This window comes from Eublepharis macularius, chromosome 2 (assembly GCF_028583425.1).
Source record: "Eublepharis macularius isolate TG4126 chromosome 2, MPM_Emac_v1.0, whole genome shotgun sequence".
NCBI lineage: Eukaryota > Metazoa > Chordata > Lepidosauria > Squamata > Eublepharidae > Eublepharis > Eublepharis macularius.
Genome location: NC_072791.1, coordinates 199,877,350 through 199,889,924, shown reverse-complemented (window position 1 = coordinate 199,889,924; position 12,575 = coordinate 199,877,350). Strand labels below are relative to the sequence as shown.

At 41.1% G+C, this 12,575-nt stretch overlaps 1 long non-coding RNA gene across 1 annotated transcript in view; it reads right to left on the bottom strand.

The window, feature by feature from the left end:
* The window catches only part of LOC129323708 (uncharacterized), a 50,421-nt gene that overhangs the window by 13,229 nt on the left and 24,617 nt on the right, over positions 1–12,575 (bottom strand). Inside the window, exons 2-3 of the long non-coding RNA XR_008596471.1 lie at positions 6,467–6,626; positions 2,929–3,038 (exon numbers count right to left, since the gene is read on the bottom strand). This is a non-coding gene — a long non-coding RNA (uncharacterized LOC129323708). The remainder of the gene's footprint in view (positions 1–2,928; positions 3,039–6,466; positions 6,627–12,575) is intronic.

Here is a 12,575-nt window from a genome sequence, read left to right as displayed (position 1 = left end):
CTTAGGCATTGCTATATTATTTAATGTTACGTCCAGTTCAAACATGCATGCAGAATTCTTTCATGCTGGCAGCATACAACAGCAAGGAGAAGGAGCAGCAGCAGCAACAACATTTGGGTACTTTAGTGGTCAAAATTTTCATCTAGTTTGACTTGAGTCCAACAGACCCGAAGAGTGCCTTAGTATGAAGGGCTTCTGCTCATGCAAAAGGATGTCTTTGATGTTCACCAATTTCACACATCCATCCCAGCTGCAGCCCGTACAGTGCATTAAGCACTTCCAAAAGTTTCCCTGACCTTCTGGCTTCTAGACCGCAACCCAGTAGTTGGCTTATGGACCTCAGAAATGTGGTAGCTTAGAACAGGGGTCCCCAACCCCCAGGCCATGGATTGGTACTGGTCTGTGGCCTGTTAGCAACCAGGCCGCACAGGAGGTGAATGGCGGGCAGGGTGAAGCAGGGTTTTCTGCAGTGACAGCAACCAAAACGAGATTATGGACAGGACATAAGCAACACACTTTGGGTGTCACTGTCTCCTATCACCCCCAGATGGGACCGTCTAGTTGCAGGAAAACAAGCTCTGGGCTCCCACTGATTCTGCATTGTGGTGAGTGGTATAATTATTTCATTATATATTATAATGTAATAATAGAAATAAAGCACACAATTGTATCATCCCAAAACCACAACCCCCTGGTCCATGGAAAAATTGACTTCCACAAAACTGGTCCCTGGTGCCAAAAAGGTTGGGGTCCGCTGGCTTAGAACATTTCCTGGGCAGGAAAGATCTTGCCACGTTAGTACATGCCCTGGTAACATCTAGATCAGATTGCTACAATGTGCTCTATTTGAAGCTGCTGTTGAAGATTTTCTGGACCTTATGGCTGGTGCAGAATGCTGCGGCTGGAATACTGACTGGAGCGGGTTGTAGGGACCGTATCACTCCAGTCTTGTTCCATCGAAATTGGCTCGTAATTTGCTTCCAGACCCAGTTCAAGGTGCTGGTATTGACCTTTAAAGCCTTATACAGCTTGGTGCCAGCATACCTGAGGGTGCCCTTCTCCTATACGAACCTACCCGTTCACTCCAGTCATCTTCAGAGGCCCGGCTGCCACCATCTGAGGCTAGACAGGTGGCAACCCAAGAAAGGGCATACTCAGTCATTGTACCAAACCTTTGGAAATCCCTCTCCAGGGAGATTCATCTGTCCCCCTGTCTTCTGAAAGCAGATGAAGACTTTTTTGTTTGGCATACCCCCAGTAACCATTATTGGTCCTCCTCCCTGTTCTTGGTGTTGTGTGTTTTTATTGTTATACTATTTTAAATGTTTTAAATTTAGATGGTTTAAAACATTTTTTTCAGTGTTTGTTGCCTTGGGGACCCTATTTGAATAGAAAGGCAGCATACAAATGTTTTAAAATAAATAAAACAAGTAAATTTAAAATGGGGTGGAACAGATTTATGGAGGATAGCTGAATGGGACCTCCCCTGCCTGCCCCTGATTGTCAGGTGCTGAGGAGCCATCAGGAAGTAAGGGCTATTGTCAGCTTTCTATCTCATAGACTCATGGACTCATAGAATCATAGGGTTGGAAGGGACCTCTAGGGTCATCTAGTATCTCCACATATTAAGTTCTGTTAAAGGGACAGGCAAGTCTGATTGATCCCTTCAGATTTCAGAAGCTAAGCAGGCTCAGTCTTGGTTGATAATTGGATGGGAGACCTCCGATGAAGACCAGGGTTGCAGAGGCAGGCAATGGCAAACCACCTCTGTTAGTCTCTTGCCTTGAAAACCCTGCCAGGGGGCGTCATAAATTGGCTATAACTTGAGGGCACTCTCCACGACAAAGGGACACTTTTCTCCAGGCTTGTTGGCAACCCTAGCTTGTTGGCATCTGATTGGTTGCTGTTGGAAACAAGATGCTAATTGGATGAACCACTGGGTTAAGTCAGCATAGCTATTCTTATGTTCCATGGTCTTATTACTATTATTCCAGAAAAATCAGCTAATTTTAATCATATCTTTCAAAGAGACTTCCCAGATGCTGAGATGCAAGGATCCTTATATGATTTTCTATTAGCCACTACAATTCTAGTCCTTCTGAAGGGGGGGAGGGAAGCAGAACAACAAAAAGTTACTGACCTTGAGGAAAAAATTGTATATATTTTACAAATTACTTTCAACTCCAACCAGATTTATATTTCTAGATGTATATTTAGAGATAGTCTAATGACTTATGACTTATAGTGCTAATAAAAATCAAGATCTGAGTAATAAACTATCTAAGCATGCTATCATAAATTCTGTTTGAACACGATTTGTTAATACAATTTTCCGTTTTGGTGATTTAATGTACTATAGCTATTTTATGCTAAATTTAGCTTTCCCACAAGGGCTTCATGAACCAGAATCCAGAATGGCTTTGGACTCTTTTCTCTCTGATAAAAGTTCAGGCATATAAATAACAGACCTGTGTCTGCCTCTGAAATCGGTGTAGTTCAGCTCTTTTCAACCTTGGTATTTCTGCCAGTTATCACATTAGTCTCAGGTATCGAGCTGTCCTTGTGTGCACTGACACATACATATATTCCACTTACAAAATTTCCCAAGCTTTAGAAACTTTCCCTATCATACATATTATTTCTATTGAAACATTGCAAATTCCAATCTGCACAGAATTTCAATGGAAAGAGTTGTGGCACTGATAAGATCTCTTATACGGGACCCTGTATGAGATGTTAAGGTCTTTTAAAGGTTATATTTCAGATGTATCCTTTTGTTTATTCAGATGAATATTCTGGAATTACACAGTTAGGATACCAATGGATTTGATCAGTATACTTACTTAAATCCAAAGCTCTTAATTTCAGGTTTTTACATTAAATACATCTGGCATTTGATTCTTAGCTGGTATTTAAAGCCATACAAACCTAGTATGGTCTTCCTTGGTGTGTATCCGTAGGAGTCTCTTCTTGTTGCTTTAACAATTTGGGCTGCATTGTCACTCACCAGTTCCAGCCACCTGGTCAACCTCTTTGGTCTAGGAAGGAAGCAGGGCTTAATAGCATATCAGTCACACAATGTATCCCTTCATACATTTCTGTGTTGTCTTGGAAATCTTGAGACTACATCCTGCAAATGGCTTACTCAGCAACCATGACATGCTTCCTTTCACTCCAGACCAGGCAAAATCACCAGATGGTCAAATACAAACGGCAGCTGGGGCAAAACTAGGGAGAGTAGACAATCTGGCAAAAACATGTCTAAACCTTAAATTAACTGGAGTAAATATATTTCTTACATCAGAATACTCAGGAAGGTATGTGTCCTCTTTCTGCATATTAAAAGTCTCCCAAAATTGCATCCAGAAGAAAATCTCCAACAAACCATGTTCCTAATTTCTTTGTGAGTGGTGGGATAGGGATCTACCTCTTCAAGTTCCAGGGCTGCTTCCAGGCTCTGGGCCAAGCTATTATTTATTACTGGTACCTTTCCTGCTGCCTGCTCAGGTAAGGTTTCTGGAAGTGGTGCGGTAGGGATTTAGCCCTTCAGGTTCCCGGGCTGCTGTCAGGCTCTAGGGCCAAGCTATTATTTATTATCGGTACATTTCCTGCTGCCTGGTCAGGTAGGGTTTCCGGGATTGGTGTGGTAGGGATCTTGATGGCTGGAGGAGAGCCTGCTGGCCCCCACGAACAATAAACAACGAACATGCTCGTGAACAAGTGATGTTTGTCAATGTTCGTTGTTCATGGATGGCAACGAACAACGAACACCGTGTTCGGGTTTTTTTTTCTGTTCGTGCCCATGTCTCTTCATGACTGTGTCTGGTGTGCAACTGAGAAATATATTTCCATGTATAACAGAGATACTTTTTCCCTATCTACCTGAAATTTGGGAGGTAAGATTCCTTGGGTGAGGAGAGCAACCACTGAAATTTTCATCCTAGTGAAAAGGAGGATTACAAACAGAAATGTGTTTCTCATTGCAATTGATTAATGGCTTGATTTCCTAATAAAACTTATTTTAATCCTAACATTAGTCTGACTGAATTTTTTAAGATCCCATACAACTCGTTCCAAAATTCGGCTTCGGTAATACAATCCCTTATTATCATTTATTTATTATTTTATTTATTTATAGCTTGCCTTTTTCACTGAGATCCAAGGCGGATACACACTGCAAGTGAAAATACAATATAATTGACAGCTAAAACATTCACCAATCTCCGCTTGTATATTTTAGCAATTAGGTAAAGGTTACCATTGCTGAAACCCAGACAGCCTATTTATGCATATATAAGAGCTTGCAGACATAAAACACAGTAGCCATATCCACTTCAAGTAGCACTGCAACACAATTGTTATATCATCTTATATATTAACAGCCAAGTGGCCCTGAGCTGAGAGGATACTTAAATGTGGAGAAATGTGGAGACTGGAACCATGAACAGACAAGACAGATCTTCTTACACACCTGAAAAATGCTCCAGGTTTGCAGAAAAATTTGAAATCTTAAAAAAAAAATACTTTGGGAGGTTTTTTTAAAAAACTCAAAATGATAAAAGGAACACCTGTAGTTTTAACCAAATACCCTAAATTACTGTTGCTAGGCAACCATTGGCCAATATTCCAGACTTGATTTCTGTCAGGAAAAGGCAGGGGGAGGGAGCTAGGCCCTTTCCAGGGCTGTTTTGGCCTTTGAGAGGACTCATTAGGTCCAGGCCCAGCAGCAACCACTGAGGGACTTGATATCACATGACTTGCATGACTCACCCAGGCCCGGCTGCTTACTATTGTTCAACAGCAACACGCACCCTCAAAAGCCAGTATAGTTAGGGTTGCTAGCCTCCAGGTAGGGTTCCCAGGTGTCCACCACTGGTGGGCAAACTCCTGGAGGTTTGCCCCCTTGTCTGCCGATCGCCCACCGATAGGTGGGAGGTGGCAAGCTTCCATAGCTTGCCTGCCACCAGCAGGTACCTCAGGAATGTGCACCACATGCCCACTCCCAACAGGCACAGCAATGAAGTGATGTCATCGCACCAGCTGCTGGAGTGTTCTTGCACTTCGTTTGGGCCCTATTTGCGCTCCAAATGGGCTGAATCAGCCCTGTGAGGAGCATAGGAGCACTTGCGTGGCTGGCAGAGTGACATCACTTCTGGAAGTTATGTAATTGAGTCAGCCCCAAGGATCCTCGTGGACAGCATGAGGTGATTGCCAGGTGTCCCTATGGACCTGGTAACCCTACCTCCAGGTGAAGGCTGGAGATCTCCTGGAATTACAACTCATCTCCAGCTGATAGAAATCAGTTCCCCTGGAGAAAACAGCTGCTTTTGAGGGTAGACTCTATGGTATTACGGATGGGAAGGAACACTGGAAGCCTGAAAAGGGGGAGAGGCTATGGGAGGCAGGAAAGGAAAGAGGGCATGGTGGGAGAAGGGAAAATGAGACACCTTCCACAAGTCCTTGCAGGTTCCTCACTGATATATTCTAAAAGCAAAGTGCAGCCCCATCTGCAAATATTTAAATCTGTGGATGGTTGCCATGGAGAAAGAAAACAGATTTTCCTACAAACTTGAGAGACCTCATGGTTTTGCAGAACATTTGAAAATATGTTTAAATTTTTAAATTTTTAATTTAATTTTACAATTTTCAGATTTTTCTGCTAACCCAGGAGGTCCTACAAGTTTGTCAGAAATCCACAGATTTAAGTATCCACAGATGGGGACCCACTTCACTATTAGAATATATGATACATTGGGGAGTGTTAAATCCTCCCCAAATAAGAGTATTTTCTGGGCAAGTGCAGACAATGCAGCCACCTCTGGGCTGGCCTCCAAGCAGCCTGACAACAGCATCGCAGGAAGGAGGAACCAGAAAGTCTAGAAAATGGGGAGGGGAGACAGGAAAGCACTGGCTTTGTGGGGGAGGTAGACAGAGTGCCGATGATGGAGGTAAGTGAGTGAGCAGCTATGATGGAGGAAGAGGGCTGACAGAGCAGCAACCATGGGGGGGAAGCTGGCTGCAGACCGAGGAGATATGGTGGCGGCAGCAAAGTTGTGGCAGCTAGATTGGGGAGGAGCCACTGCAGTTACAAAGCTGAGGATGGCCAGGCTGGGGAGGCTGCTGCCACAGCTACAGCTCTGAAGCTGGGCTGGGGGGGAGGATGGAATCCCCTTCTGAAATTCTCTTGGGAGCAAACATGTTCTCTGCAATTTCATCAGTAGTTTATAAGGCAGTGTATCATAAAAGAACACAAAATAAAATCATTGCTGCATGTAGATGCACAAATGCTTCCCTAGAAGTGCAGTTCAAAGCAGCGCAGTTCAAAGCAGAGTTACATCTTTCTTAGTCCATTTACTTCAAGAGAACTTAGAAGTGTTTAACTTTACTTAGGGTTGTACTATATCATGTTGGCTATTCTAGTGATGATAAAGAAAGCGTGAATAACTCAAGCGTCCTGTTCCCCTACCTCCAAATCTCCTGTAATAGGAAAAGATGCTTTTAATCCTCAGTAAGGAGGTGTGGCTTATTTTCTAGCATTATCTTCCATATTTTGCTTGAGGGACTATGTTTGAAGGAACGTTCCGCTCAAGTTCTTCTAGACAGCTTGATGGTCTATGCCACTGAATCTGTGAATGAAAGAAAAAACTGTTAATTGTGTGGTTCTCATCAGTTGGACTCTTTACCTTATGAACTTTGTCTTCACCAGTTGAATTTCGTGATTCTGTATTAATTGTATAATAACTATTGTCTTTGCACTTTGCACTTTGCACATTTAAAAAAACCTTTAAAAACTGACAAATTATTTCATGAAATCTTTCCCCCCTGGGTTGTATATAGATATTGTTTGACCTGTCCGGGTGATATGCCCTTGTAGTTGTTGGCTGAGAAAGGGCAGTTGAGGGTGCACAACTTACTCATGTCATGATTCCTTTGCCCCAGCTTCAGTAAGGTGTCCAAAGCAGCTCTTGGTTATCAACCTCTTGATAATTAAAAATTAAAATTATTGCTTTGTTCCCCATGAAGACATGAAACTGCCTTATACTGAATCAGACCATTGGTCTATCAAGGTCAATATTATCTACTCTAATTGGCAGCAGCTCTCCGAGATCTTAAGACAAGATGTTCACATTTCGTACTACCTGATCCTTTTAACTTGAGATGCCGCAGTTAGAACCTGGGACTTCATATGCATGCCAAGCAGATGTTTTCCTATTGAGCCACAACCCCTTCCAATATGTATTTTAGTGCATATGCAAACACAATAAATACATAGACTTGGAATTTGTTTTGGTATTGCATCTACATCCTGCCATCAGTTTATTTCAAGTCTTGACGAGTGCCTTGTCAAAATATAATGCAAGCCAACTTTATCACTATATTTTACTGCACACTGTAAATTTTCACATGGCTATATAGAAATGTCAAAAATCTTAAACTGTGAGCAACTGGACTTCATTTTTATTTTTATACAAATCCCTAGACTTCTATTAGGAGCTTCAATAGTGATGTTTCATGCCATTTCTGTTGTTAAGGGTCACAGTTTTAATACGAGTTACAATTATTTTCTGGAAGCTTTGTAATCCGGATTTTGTGAAGTGCTATGTGCTTTAGGGAAAAATCTAAATGGCAGTACAGTAATCATCACTGCAAGAGCAGCTGGTGTTGCTTACATAAAATGCCAGATAATACAATATACAATGCCTAGTACACCAGACTACAAATGTGTTTGTAATAAAAAAAAATTACACATTAGGCTTCAAAGGAGTTTCTGTTTGGACAGCAACAGTACAGGTCAGCTATCAAACAGCTCATCATTAAAACAAAGCAATGTTCTTATGTATTTGATTTATGTTCTATATACCTCTCCTTTCCTACCTAATGGGGACCCAAAGCAGCTTGTGTTGTTCTTTTCTCCTCCCTTTTAGCCTCACAACAACCCTGAGCAGGTTAATCTGAAAGTGTGTGACGGGCCCAAGGGCACCCAGAAACCTTACATGACAGAGCAGGGATTCAAATCTGGATCTCCCAGATCTTAGTCTGACACCAACTACGTCATGCTGGCTCTTTTAATTAGTCCTTTCTGGATTAAGAGAGACCCAAATGGAGGTCTCGTTATATATTTACCTGTCTCTATACTCCTGATTGCTTATGTCCTTGCAGCGAATCGCTTCATTTATATGTCACCATGGCCATTTCCACACGTCTTACCTTCTGCTGGAACATCGCGGAAGACAGCATCTTCTCGCATGAAATCACGCCAGGAAGATGTTGTCATTCAAGATTTTTTCATGAAATTGAGACTTCCACAATGTTCCGGCAGAAGGTAAGACGTGTAGAAACGGCCCCAGTTTCTCTTCTAGGAAGTGTGACAATGATCAAAGATAGCTTTAAGGTGCCACTAGAATTCTTGAATTTTTGGGGTTTATGCATTAGACCAACATGGCTATCTTTCTGAAAGGTGCTATATGGGATGGGTTAATTAAACATGAACACATGCAAGTTTGACTTTAATACAAGAAGAGAATAGGTTCGGCTACAGCTCGGTAAATCTGCCAGTTTTCCCTCAAGTTTTGATGGGAAATGTAGGCAGCTTGGTGGAATGTTGGAAAAGTGACAGTTGAAAAGTCCATTGGACAGCAGTCGGAGAGCCAAGCTGCAAGACCAGGATGCCTACATTTCCCATCAAAACTTGAGGGAAGCTGACAAGTGTCCAACCTGTGTCATTCGTCACTTGTAGTTTGGCCCATAGTTAATGCTAATGAACTTTAACAGACCAACTTCAATCCATGGTTTCAGATCCTGTTTTGATGGATCCTCAGTAACCATAGTTAGTGTTGTGGCCAGCATTTGTACAATCATACCAACTGTAGTTAGTTGAAATAAACCATGGCATTGTATTATTTCTGAGCTAAGCCTCTGTTATCTTACATATACAGGATTTTGAGTTGCAGCATGTTTGATTTTATTTTCTAACAGTAAATAAAAATGGACAATTAAGATGGCTGGTTTAAGCCTGCTGGTCGAAGTCAGCAGACAGCAGTGCCATTCTAAGCAGTTATACCTTTCTAAACCCATTCTGTGTACTTAGCAGGGTGCCTAGGATGGCAATGAAAGCCGATAACCTTGTTTATGCAAGAAACATATAAAATGAAACTTTGCTGCCTTCTTAAAAATCTGTGCTCTTTAAACTATTTAACGCATCAACAGCCTGTTGTAAAATGAAAGGTATTTTAGCTGGAATTAAAGATAATTCAACATGGATTTGGTAAAAACTTGCAAGACTAAGATGGTAAAGATGATGCTAAATGCTATCTAAACAACACAAATTGACCTTCAGTTATATGCTCAACCAAGGCCAGAAACAGCACTAAAATGAAACAACAGATGGTTGTATTATTTGACAAATCATATTTGGAGGCGGCAACTGTGATGGTTAGAGCCTGGCATTGCCACTTTTTAAAAAATGTATTGTACGTGCATGGCTTGGGCTTATTTAGGGCATAGCCCTGACATGATGGAGGAAAGAGAAACAGGGAGAGCTGAGTGGGGAGACCGCTGAGGTAAACTGCCTCTTTAGTCTGAATACGGCCTTATTATGCCTGCTCTCTGGCCTCTCCCTTCTTCCTACACACCTCAGCCACACAATATCAATAAAAAGGAGAGACATGAGCTTTTATTGACTGGACGCTTTTTATTGAAATTATTTTAAGTTTTACATATTGACATGGTTCAGACATGACAGCACCAGATCATGGTGTTTATTTTAACTATTGTTAGTTTGTGACCCAGGGATTCAGTTAGCTGATGAACACTCTACTCCTGGTTTGCCATGACAACTTCTAGTTTCTATCATATTCCACTGCAGCCAGGAAGGGCACTGACAAGGGGAAGCCAGGAATGTCTGAGTTCACATATCTCATGAAATTATCTATTGGATTTTTGTCCTGCCCTCCCTCCAGGATTCTACAGATTGTATACAAGATTGATTCCCTACCTTCTTCATTCACTGTGCTTAACAGATCAAGCTAAACGCAGTTTCACCCTTCTAAGCCCATCCCAAAGAACTTAGAATGGTGCAACTCTGCATAGGAGGACTGTGTTGTAAATCAGTTTCAAACTTTGGTTTCAGTTGGACCCTCGCTAATCATAAATTGAATCGTTCTTTGCTGCGTTCTTGTATGTGACTTGTTGATTCCCCCCCTTTTGCAATAAACATTTTGTTAAAATAATAATAATAATAATAATAATAATAATAATAATAATAATAATAATAATAATAATAAATAGATAGTGGAGTGGTCCCTGTTCAGACAATTGCACTAACCGTAATTATTTTAATTCAATCTTGGTACTGTGTAATATCTGAACTAAGCCATTATTTTTAATTTTCACCCTTCATCTCAGACACAAGTATATCCATTCTCATGTGTGTCGGCAGGGTTTTGTTTCTGGGAAAAGAGGTGGTGGAACTCTCAAGAGAGAAATGAGGAAGAAACACATAGGATTCTTTGAAATAATATTATTTTCACGCACTATTACCGAGTATTTTCAAGAGATGCTGGAACTCCATTCTACCATGTTCCCGCTGAAAAAAAGCCCTGTGTGTACGTAGCATATGTCCTACATTTTACCTGATGTTTCAGACACATAGTATGGATTTAATTGCAGCATTCTGAAATTATATGGAAAGCCAATGAAGGTCCATTTTTTTCTAGAAATAACTCTAGATATTAGAAGCATGATAAATGTATCGAACACCCACAAACCATACATACAGGGTTCATTCTTTTCTGAAAAAGAAAGGAAAAGAAAAAAGTCTGAAATCCTAGAATTGGAGTCTTTATACATCTAGCACAAAAAATCTCTTATTACGAGGCCTATCTTGAATTACCGATGACAAAGATAAAATTAAATGATGAAAGATGCCTGCTAAGATGATAATTTCTTAAATGCTGCCCCCAGCATTCTTTTCTGCTATGACCTTTTCAGAAATTTCCAAATTCTGTAACCAGAGAATATTTTTTTAACACACTAGCAATGAGCACATCATCTGTGGATGCAGAATTTCAGATGCTTAGTACATCATTTTCAGAAAGCCCATTAATGTTAGATTTATTTTCTAAGCTGAGACATGCAGATAAAGCAATGTAAATAACACGATACATGACATAGCGACTGGCATGTACACTTTAATTAGTCAGTAATGTTTTATTGTGTTAAGTTTGGAATTAGTGCATGAAGAATGTTTCTCAGCTGAAACAGTTAAGATACAGATCTGAGTGCATAGCTGAGTTTCAGCCAGCCAAGAACTCCTATCAATTGAGGCATTAATCACGATGCCAAAAGAATGCAATTTTCTCAAAGCAATGGGATCTTGGTGAAGACTAAAAACCTAACACCTCAGTAAAGTGCTGGAGCAGAGAAGGGGATTGGTGAGGCCTGGAAATGGGACAAGACACCTTGCAATTCTAGTTCATGATTATGTTTCTGGTTGTAATCAATTGTAATCAAATGGCATTACCATTTGACCATGTGCTGGCTCAGTATCATATAGCATAATAGCTTTATAAATGATAACTCAGCTTCAGTATGTGCCTGGCAACAGCTTCTGTTCGTGAATGTCTATTCCATGTTTGCAAGCTATCCTGTGATAGCAGTTTATTCCTCTCTGTCCTGCCTTTCTTGTTCTTGCTGTAAGAAGTAAGGACTTTGCACTACCCCTCCATCTCATGTTTCAGAGGGGTACTATGAAAGAGTCAGAGAGAGAGAGAAAGAGAAGTCAAGAGTCTGTCTGTCCTTCCTTTCTACTATCCTGGAGTTATCCCTTTGAAGCATAGATCCATGAACATCCTTCCTTCTTCTACCACACCTTCCTCTTTGTCTTCTTCCTCCATCTTGCCAATGATTTGGAGTTGGGGAGTAAGCAGTGAAGTGGCTAAGTTTGTAGATGACACTAAATTGTCCAGGGTGGTGAGAACCAGGGAGGATTGTGAGGCACTCCAAAGGGATCTGTCGAGACTGGGTGAGTGGGCGTCAATGTGGCAAATGAGGTTCAATGTGGCCAAGTGCAAAGTAATGCACATGAGGCCAAAAATCCCAAATATAAGTACACAATGATGGCGTCCAAACTGGTGGAGACTCACCAAAGAAGAGATCTTGGAGTCATGGTGGATAACTCACGGAAAATGTCAATACAGTGTATGATGGCAATAAAAAAGGCCAACGCTGTGCTAGGGATTATTAGGAAGGGAATTGAAAACAAATCAGCTAGTATCATAATGCCCCTGTATAAATCAATGGTATGGCCTCATTTGGAATACTGTGTACAATTCTGGTCACCACACCTCAAAAAAGATATTATAGCACTGGGAAAAGTGCAGAAAAGGGCAACTAGAATGATTAAAGGGATGGAACACTTCCTCTATGAAGAAAGGTTAAAGTGCTTGGGGCTCTTTAGCTTGGAGAAACAACGACTGAGGGGTGACATGGTAGAGGTTTACAAGATTATACATGGGATAGAGAAGGTAGAGAAAGAAGTATTTTTCTCCCTTTCTCACAATACAAGAACTCGTGGG